This window comes from Neofelis nebulosa, chromosome X, assembly GCF_028018385.1.
Source record: "Neofelis nebulosa isolate mNeoNeb1 chromosome X, mNeoNeb1.pri, whole genome shotgun sequence".
NCBI lineage: Eukaryota > Metazoa > Chordata > Mammalia > Carnivora > Felidae > Neofelis > Neofelis nebulosa.
The window spans coordinates 52,954,482-52,978,746 of record NC_080800.1 but is presented as its reverse complement, the minus strand read 5'-3'; positions in this window follow the sequence as shown (position 1 = coordinate 52,978,746).

The window sequence follows — 24,265 nt, the reverse complement described above, 5'->3', positions numbered from 1 at the left end:
GATAGTCCCTGGAGTGGTGCAGAACTGCGGGGCACTTCCTCTGTGCTGTCTTGAGTAACTTGCGTTGGTGGGGGGGGGCTGCAGTCAAACCTGATGTCTGCCTCCAGCCCACCACTGTGGCCAGAGTCAGACTGGTGTGTACCTTCTCTTCCCCTGTCCTAGGGGTGGGATTCACTGTGGGGTGTTGTGACCCATCTTCGCTACTTGCACATTGCCAGGTTTGTGGTGCTGGGGATCTGGCGTATTAGCTGGGGTGGATAGGCAAGGTGCACAGGGATGGGAGGGGCATGCTCAGCTCACTTTTCCTTTGGTGATCCAGTTCAGGAGGGGCCCTGTGGCACTGGGAGTGTACAGGTCCGCTGCCAGAGGGATGGATCCGCAGAAGCACAGTGTTGGGTGTTTGTGCCGTGCAAGCAAGTTCCCTGACAGGAACTGGTTCCTTTGGAATTTTGGCTGGGGGATGGGCAAGGGAGATGGCGCTGGGGAGCACCTTTGTTCCCCACCAACCTGAGTTCTCTTTCCGGGGCTCAACAACTCTCCCTCCCGTTGTCCTGCAGCCCTCCTGCTCTCTGAGCAGAGATGTTAGCTTATGACCTTCCAGATGTTAATTCCTGCTTACTGTCTGAACACACTCCGCCTGGCCCCTCTGCTTTTGCAAGCCATACTTGGGGGCTCTGCTTTGCTAATGGGCTGCTCCTCCTATATGTTCCTTTTAATAGATGATCTAACACAGAACTATCAGTAGTAGACTTGGATGTTTTCACCTTTCCACAATGCAACCAGGCAAAAAAGGCAGTTGCCTAATCCCTCTGATTCCACCATCTCTGCTTCAGGAGCTCATGGAGCTGCAGCAATTCTAACCTGCCCCAGCTGGACTCCTCTTACAGCCACTGGCCACACGCCGGAGACAAAGTGGGAGCCTACCTGGGAAAGGAAAAACTACTTTCAGTTTTCTGAGGAACCTCCATACAGAACCTCCACTCCAGAGTGGCTGCAGCAATTTGAATTCCCACCAGCAGTGCAAGAATGTTCCCCTTTCTGTTCATCCTCGCGAACAGCTGTTTCTGTGTTGGTAATTTTAGCCATTCTGAGAGGTATGAGGCGGTATCTCATTCTCATCTTGATTTGTATTTCCCTGATGATGAGTGATGTGGGGCATCTTTTGATGTGTCTGTTAGCCACGTGCATGTCTTCTTTGGAAAAGTGTCTATTCATGTTTTCTTCACATTTCTTAACTGGTTTATTTGCTTTTTGGGTGTTGAGTTTGGTAAGTTATTCATAGATTTTGGATACTAGCCCTTTATATGATATGTCATTTGCAAATATCTCCTCTCATTCCAAAGGTTGTCTTTTAATTTTGTTGATTGTTTACTTCACTGTGCAGAATCTTTTTGTTTTTATGAAGCCCCAATAGTGTAGTTTTGCTTTTGTATCCCTTGCCCCAGGAGACACATCTAGTAAGAAGTTGCTATGGCCAATATCAAAGCGGCTATTGCCTGTTTTCTCCTCTAGGATTATAATGGTTTCCTGTCTCACATTTAGGTCTTTACTACATTTTGATTTATTTTGGTGTATGGTATAATAAAGTGGTCTAGTTTCATTCTTCTACATGTTGCTGTCCATTTTACCTAAACCATTTGTTGAGGATGATGTTTTTCTTCCATTCAATATTCTTTTCTGCATTGCAGAAGGTTATTGACCATATGGTTGTGGATTTATTTCTGAGTTCTTTATTCTATTCCATTGATATATGTGTCTGTTTTTGTGCCAGAACCATGCTGTCTTGGGCACCACTGATGGTAATGTAACTTGAAGTCTGGGATTGTGATACCCCCAGCTTTGTTTTTCTTTTTAAAGTTTCCTTCAGTTCTTCAGGGTCTTTTGTGGTTCCTTTCAAATTTCAGGATTGTTTGTTCTAGCTCTGTGAAAAAACTTTTGATATTTTGATAGGGATTGCATTAAATGTGTGCACTGCTTTGAATAGTATAGACATTTTAGTAATATGTTCTTCCAATCCATAAGCATGGAATGTTTTTCCATTTCTTTGTCATCTTTGGTTTCTTTCATCAGTGTTCTATCATTTTCAGAGTACAGATGTTTTCCCTTTTTGGTTAGGTTTATTACTAGGTATCTTATGGGTTTTGGTGTAATTGTTAATGGGATTGATTCCTTGATTTCTCCTTCTGCTAGTTTGTAATTGGTATATGGAAAGGCAACCAATTTCTCTGCATTGAATTTATTTCCTGAAACTTTACTGAATTTGTGCATTAGTTCTAGTAGTTTTTTGGTGGAGTCTTTTGGATTTTAGTTTTTTGGATGCAGAATATCATGTCATCTGCAAATAGTGAAAGTTTGACTTCTTCCTTTCCTATTTGGGGTGCTTTATATATATTTTTTCTTGTCTGGTTGCTGAGTCTAGGACTTCTAGTACTATGAAAAATAACAGTGGTGAGAGTGAACCTTCCTATCTTGTTTCTGACTGTAGAGGAAAAGCTCTTAGTTTTTCCCAATAGAAGATGATATTAGTTGCGCAATTTTTGTTTATGGCCTTTATGATGTTGAGTTATGTTCCCTTGAACCTACTTTTTTGAGGGTTTTTATCATGAATGGATGCTGTACTTGTCAAATCCTTTTTCTACATCTATCGAAAATACATCCTTTTTATACATCTATTATTGTGCTTTATCATATTTATCATATTGATTGGTGAATATTGAACCAATCAGGAATAAATCCCACTTCATTGTGTTGAATGATACATTTGATGTACAATTGGATTCAGTTTGCTAGTATTTGGTTGAAAATCTTTGCATCCATGTTCAACACTGATATTGGCCTATAGTTCTCCTTTTTATTGGGGTCTTTGTCTGGTTTTGGTATCAGGCTAATGCTGGCCTCATAGATTTAATTTGGAAGTTTCTCTTCAATTTCTATTTTTTTGGAGTAGTTTGAAAGAATAGGTATTAACTCTTTCTTAAATATTTGGTAGAATTCTCCTCTGAACCCACCTGGCCCTGGACTTTTGTTTGTGGGGAGAATTTTGATTACTGATTTATTTTCTTTGCTAGTTATCAGTCTGTTCAATTTTTTTATTTCTTCCTGTTTCATTTTTGGTAATTTATGTTTTTCTAATAATTTATCCATTTTTTACAGATTGTCCAATTTGTTGTCATATAGTTTTTCATAAGATTCTCTTATAATTTTTTGTATTTCTGTAGTGTTTATTTCTCCTCTTTCCTTTGTGATTTTATTTATTTTGTTCCATTGTCTTTTCTTTTTGATAAACCTGGCTAAGGGTTTATCAATTTTATTATTTTTTTCACAGAACCAGCTTCTTGTTTCATTGATCTTTTGCATTGTTATTTCTTTTACTTTCTATATCATTTATTTCTGCTCTAATCTTTATAATTTACTTTCTTCTCCTGTCTTTAACCTAATTTAATGTTAGTTTATTACCTCCTTTATGTGTAAGGTTAGGTTATTTATTTGAGATTTTTCTTGCTTCTTCAAGTAGGTCTGTATTGCTATATATTTCCTCCAATGACCACCTTTGCTGTATCCCAAATTTTTGGGCTGCATTTACATTTTCAATTGTTTCCATATATTTTTTAAAATTTTTTTCTTTGATTTTCTGTTTGGCTTATTCATTCTTTAGTAGCATATTGTTTACCCTTCACGTGTTGGTGGTCTTTCCAAATTTTTTCTTGAAGTTGACTTCAAGTGCCATAGTGTTGTTGTATGAAAATGTGAATGGTATGATGTTGATCTTTTGTAGGCCTGACTTGTTGAGGCCTGACCTGTGACTTAGTATGTGATCTGTTCTGGAGAATGTTCCATGTGCACTTGAACAGAATGTGTATTATCTTGCTGTAGGATGAATTGTTCTGAATGTATCTGTGAAGTCCATTTGGTCCAGTGTGTCATTCAAAGCCATTATTTCCTTGGTGATTTTCTGCTGAGATGATCTTTCCATTGCTGCAAGCACAGTGTTAAAATCTCCTACTATGATTATATTATTATCACTGAGTTACTTTATGTTTGTTATTAATTTTTTAAATAAATGTGGGTCCTCCATTTTGTGGCACAAATTACAATTGTTAGATATTCTTGTTGGATAGTCCCCTGTATTATGACATAGTGTCCTTCTTCATCTCTTGTTATAGTCTTTGGTTTAAAATCTAGTTTTTCCTTTGTAAGTATTTCTAATCAGCTTTCTTTTGACATCCATTTATAGGGTAAATATCCTGACACCCTATGTCTTTTTAATTTGAGCATTTTTACATTTATATTCAGAGTAGTTAATGACATACTTATTTACTGCCTTTGCATTACTTTTTTCTCATTGTTTCTGGATATTTTTTTTCTGCTTCTTTCTAGTCTTCATTGCTTTTGTTTTTTTTTCCACTGAAAAAGTCCCCTTTAATATTTCTTGCAGAGCTGGTTTAGTGGTCACGGACTCCTTTAGTTTTTGTTTGTCATGAAATTCTTGATCTCTCCTTCTGTTCTGAATGATAACCTTGCTGGATAGTGTTTTATTTTTTAAATGTTTATTTATTTATTTATTTTGAGAGAGAGAGAGAGAGAGAGAGAGAGAGAGGAGAAGGAGAGAGAGGGATAGAGAAAGAGAGGAGGGGTGGAGACAGAGAGACAGAGAGAGAGAGAGAGAGAATGAATAAATTCCAAGGTAGAGCCCAATGCAGGGCTTGATCCCACAAAACGTGAAATAATGACCTGAGCCAAAATCAAGAGCCAGATGTTTAACCAACTGAGCCAACTAGGTGCCCCATAGATAGTGTATTCTTGGTGCAAGATTTTCCTATTCAGAATGTTGAATATATCATGCCATTCACTTCTGACTTGCTCAGTTTATATTGAGAGCTCTGCAGGTTGACTTATGGGTGCTGTTTTGGAGGTTAGAGACTTCTTTTGTCTTGATGCTTTTAGGATTTTTTCTTTATCTGTATATTTTGCAAATTTAACTGTAACATGTCTTGGTGTTGAACTGCTTTTGTTTATTTTAATGGGCATTCTCTGTGCCTCCTGGATCTGGATGTCCATTTCCTCCCTCGGATTAGGGATGATTTTAACTATTATTCCCTCAGATACATTTTCTGCCCCCTTTTCTCTCTTTTCTTCTTCTGGGACTCCTATTATATGAATGTTATTACATACAATGGAGTCACTGGGTTCTCTTAGTCTATTCTCATGATGCATAATTCCTCTTGCTCTCTTTTGTTCAGCTTCATTATTTTCCACTATTTTATATTCTATATCACTTATTCATTCCTCCACTTCTTCCATCCTGTATTTATTATATATAATTTGTTTGGAATCTCAGTTATTGCATTTTTCATTCCTGACTTTCTTTTAACTCTTTTATCCATTCTGTAAGGGCCTGCATAAAGTCTTCCATTCTTTTCTCAATCCCAGTGAATATCCTTTTGATCATTCCTTTTAAATCTCTATGAGGTACATTAGAGTTATCTGTTTCCATTAGGTCTCTGGCTGTGACATTTTCTTGTTTTTCCTTTGGGATGAATTCCTCTATTGAGGTAGTTTTTCTAAGTCTCTGTCTTTTTCTCTGTGTTAGAATAACCTGTTATGTTTCCTGCTCCTGAGTGTCATGGTTTTAGGAGGAAGAGGCAATATAGTGTCCAGGGCCTGGGCCTTCAGGGAGTGTCTCTGGTGTGCTGTGTGCACTCTGCTGCTATGTTTTGGCTGCTCTATCCTTCGTGCTAGTTGTCTGCAGAGTTTCTACTTGCCTGAAGTGGGCAGTGTTTGGACTTTGGCCAAGCTGTGGCAAGTTTTAACTAAATGTGCTCTGGTTTGCTTGTTAAGTGACACTTGATGCTGCTTCCTAGACCTGAAGTCATGCAGAACTCTCTGGTAAACAGACATGTTTGTGTGTGGGTTTCTGCTGGTCTTCTGGGGAAGGGGCCTGCTGTACTGGTCGTTAAGCAACTTGCCTAATAGAAGTTGTACTGGCAGAGTGCAGGGAAGGTAGGTTGTGGTAGAAGTTTAGGCAGCCAGTGTTGGTGCTGTGCTGTTTAATTAAGCTTGTTTATGCTGAGGGGCCAAGGAGGGAAACGGCACAAGGCAAGTTCTTTGTCCCCAGTTAGGGGCCTCTTTGCCTGGTGCTTTCAGCAAAGCACTCCCAAAAGAGTGAATAATCTTCCCCCATGTGCCCTAGGCATTTTTCAGATCATTTTAATGCTGCCTGCCTGTCTCCAGGCTCTATGCCTTCAAGTAGAAGCACAGTGCTCCTTGGGCTCTAACTAAGCCAAGCCTGATGATGCTTAAAACTCCAAAATTTAGATATTTTCTGTGATGAGAGCCTGTGCTAATCTTTTGGGGGAGGTTATTACCATGTTAGGACTGATGGAGGCAAAACTTGGAAGGGCAGTCATTTCAGAACACAGGGTCATGGGACTTATAGCACACAAACTAGGCAGCCAGTGTCCTGGTTAGCTGCTCTCAGCAAGTGGATCTGTGTCTATGCAGTGGAAGGAGGAGAGAGAAATTCTGTCCACCAGCTCCTTTGTCCCTGGAGAGGCATTTATTGGAATACCACCTCTCACAATTTTCTCCATGGAGAGTGAACAGTGTCTCCCTGTGAGCCTTAAATTCTCTTCATTTGTGCAGTCTACCCAGGGGCTGCTTGAATGACTTCTTTCCAGGAGTATGGCAGTGTTCTCAGGACCCTATCCCATCCAAGCCTTCCAACCTTTAATACTCCAGTCTTTGAGCGTTCTGGTTACAAAAACTCATGAAATTCAGCCCTTCTCACTTTCCTACCCAGTGGCTTTGGGACTTGTGCTTTCCTCTGTTTGCTTCTCTCTCTCTAACCTCTCTCCTCAATGAGGGTTCCCTTCCTTCTGCAGCATCCATGATCTGTTTCTCTTCCAAACCACTTGTATGCACTTCCTACCTTCCTCAGTGTGGCCTCTTATTTCCCTCCAGTTGTTTGGATTGTTCTGTCAGTAGTCAGGTTGATTTTATGGGTATTCAAAATGATTTGTTAGTTATCTAGTTGTGCTCTAGGGATGAGATGAGCATAGGGACCTCCTACTATACCGCCATTTTCTTTTTCTTTTTTTCTTTTTTTTTAATTTTTTTTCAACGTTTTTTATTTATTTTTGGGACAGAGAGAGACAGAGCATGAACGGGGGAGGGGCAGAGAGAGAGGGAGACACAGAATCAGAAACAGCCTCCAGGCTCCGAGCCATCAGCCCAGAGCCTGACGCGGGGCTCGAACTCACGGACCGCGAGATCGTGACCTGGCTGAAGTCGGACGCTTAACCGACTGCGCCACCCAGGCGCCCCAATACCGCCATTTTAGATCCCCCCTAAATGTCTTATTGTTTTCAGAGTACAGTTCTTTCACCTCCTTGGTTAAGTTTGTTTCTAGCTTTTTTTTTTCATGAAATTGTAAATGAGATTTTTTTCTTAATTTCCCTTTCTGCTATTTCATTATTAGTGTTTAGAAATGCAACAGATTTCTGTACATGAATTTTGTATCTTGCAACTTTACTGAACTCATTCATTCTGGTAAAATGTTTAGGGTTTTTTTTTTTTTATCTAGCATCATGTCATCTGAAATCGTGAGTTTTACATATTTCTATCAGTTTGCATGTCTTTTATATAGTTTTCCTGTCTGATTTCTGTGGCTAGGGCTTCAAGTGCTATGTTGAATAAAAGTAGTGAGAGTGTAAAGCCTTGTCTTGTTTCTGATCTTACAGAGAAAGCTTCCAGTTTTTACCATTGGGTATAATGGTAGCTGTGAGTTTGTCATATATGGCTTTTATTATGTTGAGATACGTTCCTTCTAAACCCACTTTGTTGAGATTTTTTACTTTGAGATGGTGTTGAATTTTGTCTACTGTTTTTCTGCATCTATTGAGATAATCATATGATTTTTAGCCTTCATTTTGTTAATGTGGTGTATTATGTTTACCCATCTGTGAATATTGTATCAACTTTGCATCCTTGGAATAAATTCCACTTGATTATGGTGAATGTTCTATTTAATGTATTGTTGAATTCAGTTTGCAAATATTTTGCTGAGGAATTCTGCGTCTATATTCATCAGGGTTATTGACCTGTATGTTTCTTCTTTTCTTGTATTATCTTTGTCTGGTTTTGGTAGCAGAGTAATGCTGGTCTTGTAGAGTGAACTTGGAAGAAAGGTTTTCTTTTATATTTTGGAATAGTTTAAAAAGGATGGTATTAACTCTTCTTTAAATGTTTGGTAGATTTCACCTGTGAAGCCAGCTTGTCCTGGACTTTTGTGTGTTGGGAGTATTTTGATTGCTGATATATTTTGGTTTTGTACTAATAATCGGTCTATTCAAGTTTTCTATTTCTTCTTGATTCAATCTTGGAAGGTTGTATGTTTCTAGGAATGTATACACATCTACCTAGTTGTCCAATTTGTTGGGAAATAATTTTTCATAATAGTCTCTTTTAATCCTTTGTATTTCTGTGGTGTGCATTGTTATTTCTCTTCACTAGTATCTGATTTTATCTATTTGATTCCTTTCTTTTTTTCTTGATGAATCCAGTTAAAATTGTTTATCTTATCAAAAAAGCAGCTTTTACTTTGTTGGCCTTTTGTATTTTTTTAATATCTCTATTTCAATTATTTCTTTTGATCTTTATTATCTTTATATTCTTTTGATCTTTATTATTTTTATATTCTTATATGATCTATATGATCTATATCAAAGATCTTTTGATCTTTATTATCTTTATATTCTTTTGATCTTTATTATTTCCTTTCTTCTACTAGCTTTAGACTATGTTTTTTTCTAGGTTCTTTAAATGAAAGTTACATTGTTTATTTGAAATTTTTCTTGTTCCTTGAGATAGGCCTGTAATGCTATACCTTTTCCTCTTGGAATTGCTTTTGCTATATGTCAAAGATTTTATTTTATTTTTTTGTATTATGGGGGGTCTTTTAAATTAAATTTATTTTTTAAATTTATATCCAAATTAGTCAGCATATAGTGCAACAATGATTTCAGGAGTATATTCCTTAATGCTCCTTATCCATTTATCCCATTCCCCCTCCCACAACCCCTCCAGTAATGCTGTTTGTTCTCCATATTTAAGAGTATCATATGTTTTGTTCCCCCTCCATGTTTTTATATTATTTTTTCTTCCCTTCATTTGTGTTCATCTGTTTTGTGTCTTTAAGGCCTCATATGAGTGAAATCATGTGATATTTGTCTTTCTCTGACTGACTAATTTCCCTTAGTGTAATACCCTCTAGTTCCATCCATGTAGTTCTAAATGGCAAGATTTCATTCTTTTTCAATGCCGAGTAGTACTTCATTGTGTGTGTGTGTGTGTGTGTGTGTGTGTATACACCACATCTTCTTTATCCATTCATCCATCAATGGACATTTGGGCTCTTTCCACACGTTGGCTATTGTTGTTAGTGCTGCTATAAACATTAGGGTACATGTGTCCCTTCAAAACAGCATACATGTATCCCTTTGATAAAACCCTAGTAGTGCAATTCCTGGGTCATAAGGTAGTTCTATTTTTAATTTTTTGAGGAATGCCATATGGTTTAACAGAGTGGCTACACCAGCTTGCATTCCCACCAGCAATGCAAAAGAGATCTTTTTCTGCATCCTCGCCAACATCTTTTGTTGCCTGAGTTCTTAATGTTAGCCATTATGACAGGTGTGAGGTGGTATCACATTGTGGTTTTGATTTGTATTTCCATGATGATGAGTGATGTTCAGAATTTTTTCATATGTCAGTTGGCCATCTGGATGTCTTCTTTGGAGAAGTGTCTATTCATGTCTTTTGTCCATTTCTTCACTGGATTATTTGTTTTTTGGGTGTTGAGTTTGATATGTTCTTTATAGATTTTGGATACTAACCCTTTACCTGATATGTCATTTGAAAATATCTTCTCCCATTCTGTCGGTTGCCTTTTAGTTTTGCTAATTGTTTCCTTTGCTGTGCAGAAGTTTTTCTTTTGATGAGTTCCCAATAGTTCAATTTTGCTTTTGTTTCCCTTGCCTCTGGAGACGCGTTGAGTGAGAAGTTGCTGTCGCCAAGATCAAAGAGGTTTTTGATGGCTTCCTGTCTTACTTTGAGGTATTTCATCCATTTTGAGTTTATTTTTGTGTATGGTATAAGAAAGTGGTCCAGGTTCATTCTTCTGCATGTCGCCGTCCAGTTTTCCCAGCACCACTTGCTGAAGAGACCGTCTTTATTACATTGGATATTCTTTCCTGCTTTGTCAAAGATTAGTTGGCCATATGTTTCTGGGTCCACTTCTAAGTTCTCTATTCTGTTCCATTTACTTGAGTGTCTATTTTTGTGCCAGTACCATACTGTCTTGATGATTACAGTTTTATAGTGCAGCTTGAAGTCTGGGATTGTGATGCCTCCTGCTTTGGTTTTCTTTTTCAAGATTGTTTTGGCTATACAGGGTCTTTTCTGGTTCCATACAAATTTTAGGATTATTTGTTCTAGCTCTGTGAAAAATGCTGGTGTTATAGGGATTGCATTGAATATGTAGATTGCTTTGGGTAGTATTGTTATTTTAACAATATTTGTTCTTTCTATCCAGGTGCATGGAATATTTTTTCCATGTTTTTGGGTCTTCTTCAATTTCTTTCATAAACTGTCTATATTTTTCAGTGTATAGATTTTTCACTTCTTTGGATAGATTTATTCCTAGCTATTTTATGGTTTTTGGTGCAATTGTAAGTGGGGTCGATTCCTTGATTTCTCTTTCTGTCGCTTCATTGTTCGTGTATAGGAATGGAACCAATTTATGTGCATTGATTTTATATCCTGCAAATTTGCTGAATTCATGAATCAGTTCCAGCAGTGTTTTGGTGGAATATTTTGGGTTTTCTATATAGAGTATCATGTCATCTGTGAAGAGTGAAAGTTTGACCTCCTCCTGGCCAATTTGAATGAGTTTTATTCCTTTGTGTTGTCTGATTGCAGAGGCTAAGACTTCCAATACCATGTTGAATAACAGTGGTGAGAGTGGACATCCCTGTCTTGTTCCTGACTTTAAGGGGAAAGCTCCCAGTTTTTCCCCATTGAGGATGATATTAGCGTTGGTTCTTTCATATATGGCTTTTATGATCTCGAGGTATGATCCTTCCATTGCTACTTTCTTGAGGGTTTTTATCAAGAAAGGATGCTGTATTTTGTCAAATGCTTTCTCTGAATCTATTGAGAGGATCATACGGTTCTTGTCCTTGCTTTTATTGATGTGAAGAATCACATTGATTGTTTTGTGGATATTGAACCAGCCCTGCAAACCAGGTATTAATTCCACTTGGTTGTTGTGAATATATTGTTGGATCCGGTTGGCTAATATCTTGTATAGGATTTTTGCATCCATGTTTATCAGGGAAATTGGTCTATAGTTCTCCTTTTTAGTGGGGTCTCCGTCTGGTTTTGGAATCAAGGTAATGCTGGCTTCATAGAAAGAGTTTGGAAGTTTTCCTTCCATTTCTATTTTTTGTAACAGCTTCAAGAGAATAGGTGTTAACTCTTCCTTAAATGTATGGTAGAATTCACCTGCAAAGCCATCTGGCCCTGCACTCATGTTTTTTTGGGGGAGATTTTTGATTACTAACTCGATTTTCTTACTGGTTATTGGTCTGTTCAAATTTTCTATTTCTTCCTGTTTCAGTTTTGGTAGTTTATGTGTTTCTAAGAATTTGTCCATTTTTTCCAGATTTCCCATTTTATTGGTGTATAATTGCTCATAATATTCTCTTATTATTGTTTTTATTTCTGCTGTGTTGGTTGTGATCTCTCCTCTTTCATTCTTGATTTTATTTATTTGGGTCCTTCCCTTTTTCTTTTTGATCAAACTGGCTAGTGGTTTGTCAATTTTGTTAATTCTTTCAAAGAACCAGCTTCTTGTTTCATTGACCTGTTCTACTGTTTTTTTCTGGTTTCTATAGAATTAATTTCTGCTCTAATCTTTATTATTTCCTGTATTATCCTGGTTTTGGGTTTTATTTGCTGTTCTTTTTACAGCTCTTTAAGATTTAAGGTTAGGTTGTGTACCTGAGACCTTTCTTCCTTCTTTGGGATGGCCTGGATTGCTATATACTTGCCTCTTATGACCACCTTTGCTGCGTCCCAGAGGTTTTGGGTTGTGGTGTTATCAATTTCATTGGCTTCCATGTACTTTTTAATTTCGTCTTTAACTTCTTGGTTAGCCCATTCATTTTTCAGAAGGATGTTCTTTAGTCTCCAATATTTGTTACCTTTCCAAATTTTTTCTTATGGTTGATTTTGAGTTTCATTGTGTTGGGTCTGAAAATATGGAAGATATGAACTCAATCTTTTTGTACTTTTTGAGGGCTGATTTGTGTCCCAGTATGTGGTCTGTTCTGGAGAACTTTCCATGTGCACTGGAGACAAATGTATATTCTGCTTTAGGATGAAATGTTCTGAATATATCTGTTAAGTCCATCTGGTCGTTCAAAGCCATTGTTTCCTTGTTGATTTTTTGATTGGAAGATCTTTCTATTGCTGTGAGTGGGGTGTTGAAGGCTCCTAGTATTATGGTATTATTATCAATGACTTTCTTTATGTTTGTGATTGATTTATATATTTGGGTGCTCCCATATCTGACACATAAAGGTTTATAATTTTTAGGTCTTCTTGGTGGATAGATCCCTTAATTATGATATAATGCCATTTCACATCTTGATTCAGCCTTTATTTTAAAGTCTAGATTGTCTGATATAAGTATGGCTACTCTGGCCTTCTTTTGTTGACCATTCAAATGATAGATAGTTCTCCATCCACTTTCAATCTGAAGGTGGCTTTAGGTCTAAAGTGGGTCTCTTGTAAACAGCATATCAATGCGTCTTGTTCTTTTATCCATTTTGTTACCCTATGTCTTTTGATTGGAGCATTTAGTCCATTGACATTTAGAGTGAGTACTGAAAGATATGAATTTATTGCCATTATGTTTCTTGTAGAGTTGGAGTTTCTGGTGGTATTCTTTGGTCCTTTCTAGTCTTTGTTGCTTTTGCTCTTTACTTATTTGTTGTTTTTTTGTTTGTTTTTTCATCTTTTCTCCCCTCAGAGAGTCCCCCTTAGCATTTCTTGCAGGGCTGGTTCAGTGGTCACAAACTCCTTTAATTTTTGTTTGTCTGGGAAACTTTTTATCTCTCCTTCTATTTTTTAATATGAAATTTATTTTTAAATTGGTTTCCATACAACACCTAGTGCTCATCCCACCAGGTGGCCTCTTCAATGCCCATCATCCACCCTCCCCCTCCCTCCCACTCCCCATTAACTGTCAGTTTATTCTCAGTTTTTAAGAGCCTCTTATGGTTTGGCCCTCTCCCTCTCTAAAGTTTGAATGACAGCCTTGCTGGATAAAGAATTCTTGGCTGCATATTTTTCTGATTCAACACATTGAATATATCCTGCCACTCCTTTCTGGCCTGCCATGTTTCTGTGGATAGGTCTGCTGCAAACTTGATCTTTCTTCCTTTGTAGATTTAGGACTTTTTTTCCCCTGTAGCTTTCATGATTCTCTCCCTGCCTGAGTATTTTGTGAATTTGACTATGATATGCTTTGTTTATGGTCTGTTTTTGTTGAATCTAATGGGAGTCCTCTTTCCTTCCTGGATTTTGATGTCTATGTCTTTCCCCAGGTTAGGAAAGTTTTCTGCTATGATTTGCTCACATATCACTTCTACCCCTATTTCTCTCTCTTCATCTTCTGGGACCCCTATGATTCTGATGTTGTTCCTTTTTAATGAGTCACTGAGTTCTCTAATTCTTAAATCATGCTCTTTTGTCTTACTCTCCCTCTTTTTCTCTGCTTCATTATTCTCCATAAGTTTTTCCTCTATATCACTGATTCTCTGTTCTGTCTCATCCATCCATGCCGCTGTGGCAACCATTCCAGATTGCAGCTCAGTTATAGCATTTTTTATTTCATCCTTACTAACTTTTACTTCTTTTATCTCTGCAGAAAGGGATTCTAATCTATTTTTGACTCCAGCTGTTATTCTTATTATCATGATTCTAAATTCTGGTTCAGACATCTTGCATGTATCTGTGTTGGTTACGTCCCCAACTGTCATTTCTTCCTGCTCTTTCCTTTGGGGTGAGTTCCTTCATTTTGTCATTTTGAAGGGAGAAAAAGAATTAATGAGGTAAAGAAATTAAATGTTTAAAAATATTAAAATTAAAAAGTTAAAACAAACACACAGATAGAAAATTGAATAAATGATGCTATATCCTAGGTGTGCTTTGGTCTGGGTGTTGAAAGAATCTTGATAGTTTAGAGAAAAAGGGGGAAAGAAAAAAAAAAGGGAAATTATTTGAAAATTAAAAAAAAATGATTACACTGAAGTAAATTACAATGAAATGATGGAAGTAAAATAGAATTTGAAAAAAATTACACAAAATTAAAAAAATATATAGTGGAATAAAATTAAATAAAAAGATTTTTAATAAAATTGAAGATAAAAATAAATTTTTTTCTCTTTCTGTATTCAAGAAAAAAAAGAAATGAAAAAGAGAAAAAAGGAAAAAAAATTGAATGATGGACTAGCAAACAGACCGAAATATGACCTAAACTACTTCGTTTTCCCCTAGAAGTCAAACTAGGAAGCACTTTATAGTCTGTAAACTAAGCAGGTGGAGAGACTTGTGTTCCTGAAGAGCGAGGTTGGCCTACTTTGGCGGGGCTTAGTGGAAATGGCTCCATTCTCCACTAGATGGTGCTGCTTAGTTTATTGGGGTGGATTGCTGTGTCGCTTTTAGGTGTGTGTGCACATGTGCAGGAGTTTTGAAGATGGCTTCATCCAGCTACCCAGTCTCTAGTATCAGAACTCTGTTCTCCCTGATCAGCAATCATGCACCCGTCCTTTGTCTTTGGCTTCCATCCACTCCCTGCTTTTACATTGTCCATGACCAAGCCCCAGGCAGCACCTGCCTCCTGAGATTTATGTCAGATGCGGATGTTTTTCCCGACCCCTTATAAGTTTCTGAGGATCTGCATATTTGACCCATTCTGTCTCTATGCAGGAGGGTCTTAGTGAGTAATGGCCGGGTGCCCACTGCACCCAGGAACCTTCACGGGACAGTGCTGCTGCTGATGCCCAGGGACTGCTGCTGGCTGCCAGCCCACCGCAGAAAAAGTTCACATGATCTTGTAGCAGCAGTGTTTCAGGGATTATGGCAATTAACAACACACATTTGGCACCAGGCTTCACCCCCAGCGACCTTGTTCCAGCACCAATGAATGTGGTTGTTCTCCCAGGTCCACTGGTGCCTTTGCCTTTGGGGGAGCCACACAGCCTCTACCAGGTGTCCTCCCAGCAGGGTAACTGGCTCTCCCTGTGTGGCCCAAAGACCTCCGGACTTCACTCTGCTCCTGGGGATTTGCCCTTTCCACCAGAGCACCTCCAAGTATCAATCTGCAGAGTTTCAGACTCTGCTCTCCCTCTGTTTATAGAGTCTTAATGGAATTTAAACCCTCTCATTTCTCCTTTCTCCCTTTTTAGTTCAGTCCCTGTGGCTGTTTTCACGTTTCCACTTTCTCTCCATCTGCTTTTTGGGGGGAATGCTTTCCCCGTATTCTCCCTCCACCCCTGTCTCCATCCTCTTTCTGCACACAAAAACAGCTCCCTGCCCTCCATGGATTCTGTCTCCCCCAGTTCACCTCTCCGTGTTGTATACCTGCTAAATTCTGTGGTTCAGGTTGTGCAGATCCTCAGGTCTGGCTGTATCTCATGGACACGAGACACAAAAAAACTTCCATGCTGTTCCACCATGTTGACTCCTTCTCTTCTGTATCCCAAAGATTTTAGAGCATTGTATCTCCATTTGTCTCCAGGTGTTTTTTTTTATTTCCTCTTTGATTTCTGTTGATACATTTTTTTAATAGCATGTTGTTTAGCCTCCACATGCTTGTGTTTTTTCTGTTTTTTTTCTTTAATTGACTTCTAAATTCATATTATTGTAGTTGGAAAAGGTGCTTACTATTATTTCAATCTTTTTCAATCTATTGAGACTTGTTTTTAGCCTAACATGTGATATGTCCTGGAGAATGTTCCATGTGAACTTGAAAAAAGATGTGTCTTCTGCAGTTTTTGATGGAATGTTGCATATACATTGGTTAGGTCCATCTGGTCTAATGTGTTATTCAAGTCCACTGTTTCTTATTAATTTTCTGTCTGAATGACCTATCCATTGACTTAAGTGGGCTGCTAAATTCCCCTACTATTACTGTGTTACTGCCAAGTTTTCCCTTTATGTCTGCTAATATTGGCTTTATGCTTCTATATTGGGTGCATAGATATTTACAATTGTTATATCTTGTTGGATTAATCCCTTTATCATTATGTAATACCTTCTTTTGTCTCTTGTTATGATCTTTATTTTAAAGTCAATTTTGTCTGATATAAGTACTGCTACCCTGTACTTATAGGGCATATATGGTATATATAATAATTTTCCTTCCATTTGCATAGAATATCTTTTTCTACTTATTTCAGTATCAGTCTGTATATATCTTTAGGTCTGAAGTGAGTCTCTTGTAGGCAATATATAGACAAGTTATGTTTTCTTATTCATTCGATCACTCTATAGCATTTGATTAGAGCATTAAACTATTTACATTTAAAGTAATTATTGGTAAGCATATACTTATTCCCATTTTGTAATTGTTTTCTCATGGTTTTTGTAGTTCTTATCTGTTCCTTTCTTCTCTTGCTCTCCTCTCTTGTGATTTGATAACTCTTTAGTGTTATGCTTGATTTCCTTTCCCTTTATTTTTTGTGTGTCTATTATAGGTTTTTGGCTTGTTGTACCATGATGTTTATATATAACACCCTATCTACATAGCAGTCTATATTTAATTTATGGTTGCTTAAGTTTTAACAAATTCTAAAAGAACTATATTTGTACACCTACCTCTACATTTCATGAATATAATATTTTACATTTTTTATTGTATGTAATCTCTTTAATTTTTTTAGATATAATTGATTTTACTACTTTTGTCTTTTAGCCTTTATATTAGCTCTTTAAGTGTTTGATCTACTACCTTTACTATATCTTTGCTTTTACCAGTGAAATTTTTTGCTTTCACAATTTTCTTAGTTCTAGTTATGACTTTTTCTTTTCTGCTTAAAGAAATTTGTTTTACATTTCTTGTAAGGCTAATTTTGTAGTGACAAACTATTTTAACTTTTATTTGTGTGGGAAACTATTTATCTCTCCTTCAATTCTGAACAATAATCTTTCTGGATAGAATGATGTTGTTTTTTTTTTCTTTTCAAGATTTTGAATACATCATGCCACTTCCTTCTTGCTTGAACAGTTTCTGCTGAAAAATCAGCTTATAGCCTTATGAGGTTCCTCTTGTACGTAAATATTTGCTTTTCCCTTGTTGACTTTAATATTTTCTCCTTATCTTTAATTTTTGACATTTTAATTATCATGCATCTTGGATATCCTAGAGTTTGTGTTGTTTGGGGCTGTCTGTGCTTCCTAGACCTGGATGTCTGTTTCCTTTCCCAGGATAGGGAAGTTTTCATCTATCATTTCTTCAAATAGGTTTTCAGCTCCGTTGTCTTTCTCTTCTTCTTGTGGGACCCCTATAATGCAAATGTTAGTATACTTGATGTTATTGTACAGATTCCTTAGTATATCCTCACTTGTATTATTCTTTTTTTTTTTTCATTTTGCTGTTCAGCTTGGCTGCTTTTCATTATTGTCTTACAGATTGGTCACCTGTTCTACTGCATCCTTTTATCTGCTATTGATTTCCTCTAATGTAGTTTTCCTTTCTGTTATTGTATTCTTCAGCTCTTATTGGTTCTCTTTATATTTTTTATCTCTTTGTTGAAACTATGAATTCATTCACTCTTCTCTTAATTCTATTATCTTTATGGCCATTAGTTTGAACAGTTTATCAGACTTTGCTTATCTCTGTTTCATATCATTTTTTTCCCTGAGGTTTTAGTTTTATTTGTTTGTTTGGGACATACTCATGTGTTTTCATTTTGTCGACTCTATGCTTGTTTTTACATATTAGATAAATCAGCTATATCTCCTGGTCTTGAATGTAGTGACATTATTTAGAAGGTCTCCTGTGGATCCCAATAGAGCAATTCCTCTTGTCACCAGAACCAGGTGCTCCAGGGGGTGTCCTTTGTATTGGCTGTGTGTACTCTCTTGTTTTGACTGGGCTGCAACTACTCTGATTACATTAGTGGATGGGGCTAGCTCCTAGCACAGCTGGCTGAGTGATTCTGCTATAGCTGTTGTAGTATGTTGGTTGACAGAGTTAGTCGAACACAGCTGTCTCAGAGACCTGGCCACATCTGCTGTAGGCATGCTTGTGGGTGGGGCTGGCTCTCCCCAATCCCAGGGGCATAAGATGTTTTGGGGGAATACTGGTCCTCATCTAGGCTGCTCACTGGGTGTAGGAGCCTTTTTTGATGGGGCATCCACCAGGGCTGTAGGGTTGGGTAGGGCAGTCCTGCAGGTGAGCATTGGAGTGGAGCAAACAGAGATAACAAAGTAGATGGAGAATGTTAGAACTGGTTCCCTTAAGCATCTAGGCACCCAGGCTAAATGAAAGCAAGAAAAATGGTGCCTGCCAGTACTTCCATTTAGGAGCAGAAAGCTCCTACAGATCCTTCTGACACATGCCATAAAATTAGTCAATAAATCTCCTTTATGTATAACCCTGGTGCTTTTCAAACTGCTGCCTTTGTGTTGAGTCTCAGACTGAGTGATATAGCACACTGGAGTTTTAAGAGAAAATTCTTGGTTTCCGATAGCCCTCCCACTCTCCTAGAGTTAATCCCCACTCATTTTCTTTTCTTTTTTGAAATTTTTAATGTTTATTTATTTTTGAGAGAGAGAGAGCACACGCAGGGGAGGGACAGAGAGAGAAGGAGACTCAGAATCCAAAGCTGGCTCCAGGCTCTGAGCTGTCAGGACAGAAACTGTTATGGGGCTCCAACCCACGAACCATGAGATAATGACCTGAACTGAAGTCAGATGCTTAACCGACTAAGGCACCCAGGTGCCCCCCCCTACTCATTTTCAAAGTCAGATGTTATGGGAGCTCATCTTTTTGGTGCAGCCCCCCAGGGCTGTGAGTGCCTGATGTGGTGCTTGATCCCTTCACTCTTCAAGGGGGACCTTTGCATCTGTAGTCACTTCCTATTTGTGGGTCCTTATACTGGGGGTTTGGTTCTTGACTGCATCTATTCCCTTACTACCCTTTTCAATGTGGCCTTCTCTTTATGTAGTTAGCAGTAGAAAAACCGTGATTTTTGTTTGCTTGTTTACCATTGAGTATGATGTTAGCTGGGGGTTTTTCACATATAACTTTTACTTTGTTGAGGTATTTTCCCTCTAAACCTACTTTGTTGAGAATTTTTATTATTAACCGATGTCATACTTTGTCAAATGCTATTTCTGCATCTATTGAGATGATCATATAATTTTTATCCTTTCACTTCTTAATGTGATGTGTTACATTGACTGATTTGCAAATATTGAAATACACGTGCATCCCTTAATTGTGTTGAATAATTTTTAATGTATTGTTGGGTTTGTTTTGCTAACATTTTGTTGAGGATTTTTGCATCTATGTTCATCAGAAACATTGGTCTATAGTTTTCTTTCTTTATAATGTGTCTTTGGTTTTGGTATCAGGGTAATACTGGCCTTGTAGAATGAATTTGGAAACTTACTTCATCTTCTTGTTTTGGAATATTTTGGGAAGAATTAATATTAATTCTTAAGTGTTTGGTAGAATTCACCTGTGAGGCCATCTGATTCTGGAATTTTGTTTGTTGGGAGTTTTCTGGATAAGGATTCAATTTCATTATTAGTAATTACCTGTTCAATTTTCTATTTCTTTTGATTCAGTTTTAGAAACTTATATGTTTCTAAAAATTTAGTCATTTCTTCTAGGTTTTTCAATTTGTTGACATACAATTTTTCATAGTATTTTCTTATAATCTTTCAAAAATCTTTCTTTTTGGGAGCTTTCAGGTTATTTTCAGAATGAGTTGCATTATATGTAGTTGTAGCCTTGATGTGTCAGTGACAGGAGGTGAGCTCTGTCTCACTTTATGTTACTGATATCACAATTTGCATTTTTACATATTATGTGCCTAATAACAGATTTATCATTATTTTTATACTATCATCTTTTATTTTTATTTTTTAAAAATTTTCAAGGTTTATTATTTTTGAGAGAGAGAAAGAGAGAGAGAGAGAGAGAGAGTGATTGCACATGTGGGGGAGGGAAAGAGAGAGAGGGAAGCACAGAATCCAAAGCAGGCTCCAGGCTCTGTGCTGTCAGCACAGAGCCCAATGCAGGGCTCGATTCACGAGCTGTGAGATCATGACTTGAGCTGAAGTTGGACACTTAACTGACTGAACCACACAGGCACCCCATATACTATTGTCTTTTATTTTTTTTTTATTTTTTTTTATTTTTATTTATTTATTTATTTATTTATTTATTTTTTAATATATGAAATTTACTGTCAAATTGGTTTCCATACAACACCCAGTGCTCATCCCAAAAGGTGCCCTCCTCAATACCCATCACCCACCCTGCCCTCCCTCCCACCCCCCATCAACCCTCAGTTTGTTCTCAGTTTTTAACAGTCTCTTATGCTTTGGCTCTCTCCCACTCTAACCTCTTTTTTTTTTTTCCCTTCCCCTCCCCCATGGGTTTCTGTTACGTTTCTCAGGATCCACATAAGAGTGAAACCATATGGTATCTGTCTTACTCTGTATGGCTTATTTCACTTAGCATCACACTCTCCAGTTCCATCCACGTTGAGCCTAAATGTCCATCAACTGATGAATGGATAAAGAAATTGTGGTTTATATACACAATGGAATACTACGTGGCAATGAGAAAGAATGAAATATGGCCTTTTGTAGCAACGTGGATGGAACTACTATTGTCTTTTAAATCGTGTAGAAAATAAACAGTATATTTAGAAATCAAAGGTACTATAATGCTGGCTTTTATTTTTTAAATTAATTAATTAATTTTTAAAATTATATACTAGTTAATTAGCATATAGTGCAACAATGATTTCAGGAGTATATTCCTTAATTCCCCTTACCCATGTAGCCCATTCCCCACTCCCACAGCCCCTCCAGCAACCCTCTGTTTGTTCTCTATATTTAAGAGTCTCTTATGTTTTGTCCCCCCCCCCGTTTTTATATTATCTTTGCTTACCTTCACTTATGTTCATCTGTTTTGTATCTTAAATTTCTCATATGAGTGAAGTCATATATTTGTCTTTCTCTGACTAATTTTGCTTAGTATCATCCTCTAGTTCCAGCAACGTAGTTGTAAATGGCACAATTTCATTTTTGATTGCTGAGTAATACTCCATTGTGTGTGTGTGTGTGTGTGTGTGTATGTGTATACCACATCTTCTTTATCCATTCATCTGTCAATGGACATTTGGACTCTTTCCATACTTCGGTTATTGTCAAAAGTGCTGCTATAAACATCGGGTGCATTTGCTCTTCAAAATAGCATACTGTATCCCTTGGATAAATACCTAGTAGTGTAATTGCTGGGTTGTAGGGTAGTTCTATTTTTAGTTTTTTGAGGAACCTCCATATTGTTTTCCAGAGTGGCTGCACTATTTTGCATTCCCACCAGCAATGCAAAAGAGAGCCTCTCTGTTTGCATAATTGCCAACATCTATTGCTGCCTGAGTTGTTTATTTTAGCCATTATGACACCTGTGTGGTGGTATCTCAATGAGGTTTTGATGTGTATTTCCCTGATGATGAGTGATTTTGAGCATTTTTTCATGTGTCTGTTAGCCATCTGGATGTCTTCTTTGGAGAAGTGTCTATTCATGTCTTTTGCCCATTTCTTCACTGGATTATTTGTTTTTTGGGTGTTGAGTTTGGTAAGTTCTTTACAGATTATGGATACTAACCCTTTATCTGATATGTCATTTGTAAATATCTTCTCCCATTCTCTCAGTTGCCTTTTAGTTCTGCCGATTGTTTCCTTTGCTGTTCAGAAGGTTTTTATTTTGATGAGGTCCCAATAGTTCATTTTTGCTTTTGTTTCCCATGCCTCCGGAGACATGTTGAGTAAGACATTGTTGTGGCTAAGATCAAAGAGGTTTTGCCTGCTTTCTACTCTAGGATTTTGATGGCTTCCTCTCTTAGATTTAGGTGTTTCATCCATTTTGAGTTTCTTTTTGTGTATTGTGTATGAAAATGGTCGAGGTTCATTTTTCTGCATGTGGCTGTCCAATTTTTCCAGAACCATTTGCTAAAGTCACTGTCTTTATTCCATTGGATATTCTTTCCTCCTTTGTCAAATATTAGTTGGCCATATGTTTGTGGTTCCATTTCTGGGATCTCTATTCTGTTCCACTGATCTGAGTGTCTGATTATGTGCCAGTACCATAATGTCTAGGTGATTACAGCTTTGTAATACATCTTGAAGTCTGGGATTGTGATTCGTCAAGCTTTGGTTTTCTTTTTCAAGATTTCTTTGGTTATTAAGGGTCTTTTCTGGTTCCATACATATGTTAGGATTGTTTGGTCTAGAACTGTGAAGAATGCTGGTGTTATATTGATAGGGATTGCATTGAATATGTACATTGCTTTGGGTAGTATTGACATTTTAACAATATTTGTTCTTCCTATCCAGGTGCATGGAATCTTTTTCCATTTTTTTGTGTCTTATTCAATTTCTTTCACAAGCTTTCTATAGTTTTCAGTGTATAGATTTTTCATGGATTTTTCCAATCCATGAGCATGGAATATTTTTCCATTTATTTGTGTCTTTTAAAAATTTCTTTAATAAACTTTCTATAGTTTTCAGCGTACATATCTTTTACCTCTTTGGTTAGGTTTATTCCTAGGTATCTTATGGGTTTTGGTGCAATTGTAAATGGGACAGATTCCTTGATATCACTTTCTGCTGCTTCATTATTGGTGTATAGAAATGCACCCGATTTTATATATCCTGCAACTTTGCTGAATTCATGTATCAGCTCTCAACACTTTTCTGATGGATATTTATGGTTTTCCATGTAGAGTATCATGTCATCTGTGAAGAGGGCAAGTTTGATTTCATCCTTGCCAATTTGGATGCCTTTTATTTCTATTTGTTTTCTGGTTGATGTGGATAGGACTTCCAATACTATGTTGAACAAAAGTGGTGAGAGTGGACATCCCTGTCATGTTCCTGATCTTATGGGGAAAGCTCTCAGTTTTCCCTAATTGTGGATATTATCTGTGGGCCTTTAATATATGACTTTTATGATGTTAAGGAATGTTTCATCTATCCCTACTTTTTTCAAGGTTTTTATCAAGAAAAGATTCTGTACTTTGTCAAATGCTATTTCTGCATCTATTGAGAGGATCGTATAGGTCTTATCCTTTTTTTTTTTATTAATGTGGTGTATCACATTGTTTGATTTGAGAATTTTGAACCAGTCTTGCAACCCAGGAATATATCCCAATTGATCATGGTGAATAATTCCTTCAATGCACTGTTGAATTCGAGCTGCTAGTATCTTCTTGAGAATTTTTGCATCCAATTTCATCAGGGATATTGATATGTAATTGTCCTTTTTAGTGAGATCTTTGTCTGGGTTTGGAATCATGGTAATGCTGGCTTCATAGAATGAGTTTGGAAGTTTTCTTTCCATTTATATTTTTTTGGAACATTTTGAGAAGAATAGGTATTAATGTCTTCTTTAAATACCTGGTAGATTTCCCTTGGGAAGCCATCTGTCCTAGGACTCATTATTTGGGAGATTTTTTATAACTAATTCAATTTCTTTGCTGGTTATAAGTCTGTACAAACTTTCTGTTTATTCCTGTTTGAGATTTAAAAAATGAGATCCATTTATGCTTCCTACAAGAGATTCATTTCAGACCTGAGGCCACCTGTAGATTAAAAGTGAAGAGATGAAGTCCCATCTATTATGCTAATGGACATCAAAAGAAAAAAAAGCCAGAGTACCCATACTTATATCATCCAAACTAGATTTTAAAACAAAGACTGTAACAAGAGATGAAGAAAGGAATTGTACCATAATTAAGGGGTCTATCCAGAAGAGCTAAAATTGTAAATATTTATAGCCCCAACTTGAAACAAACCAAATATATAAATCAATTAACAAAAAAAAAAAACATAAAGCAAAAAGCAACTAATTGATAATAATACAATAATAGTAGGAGACTCTAATACTCCACTT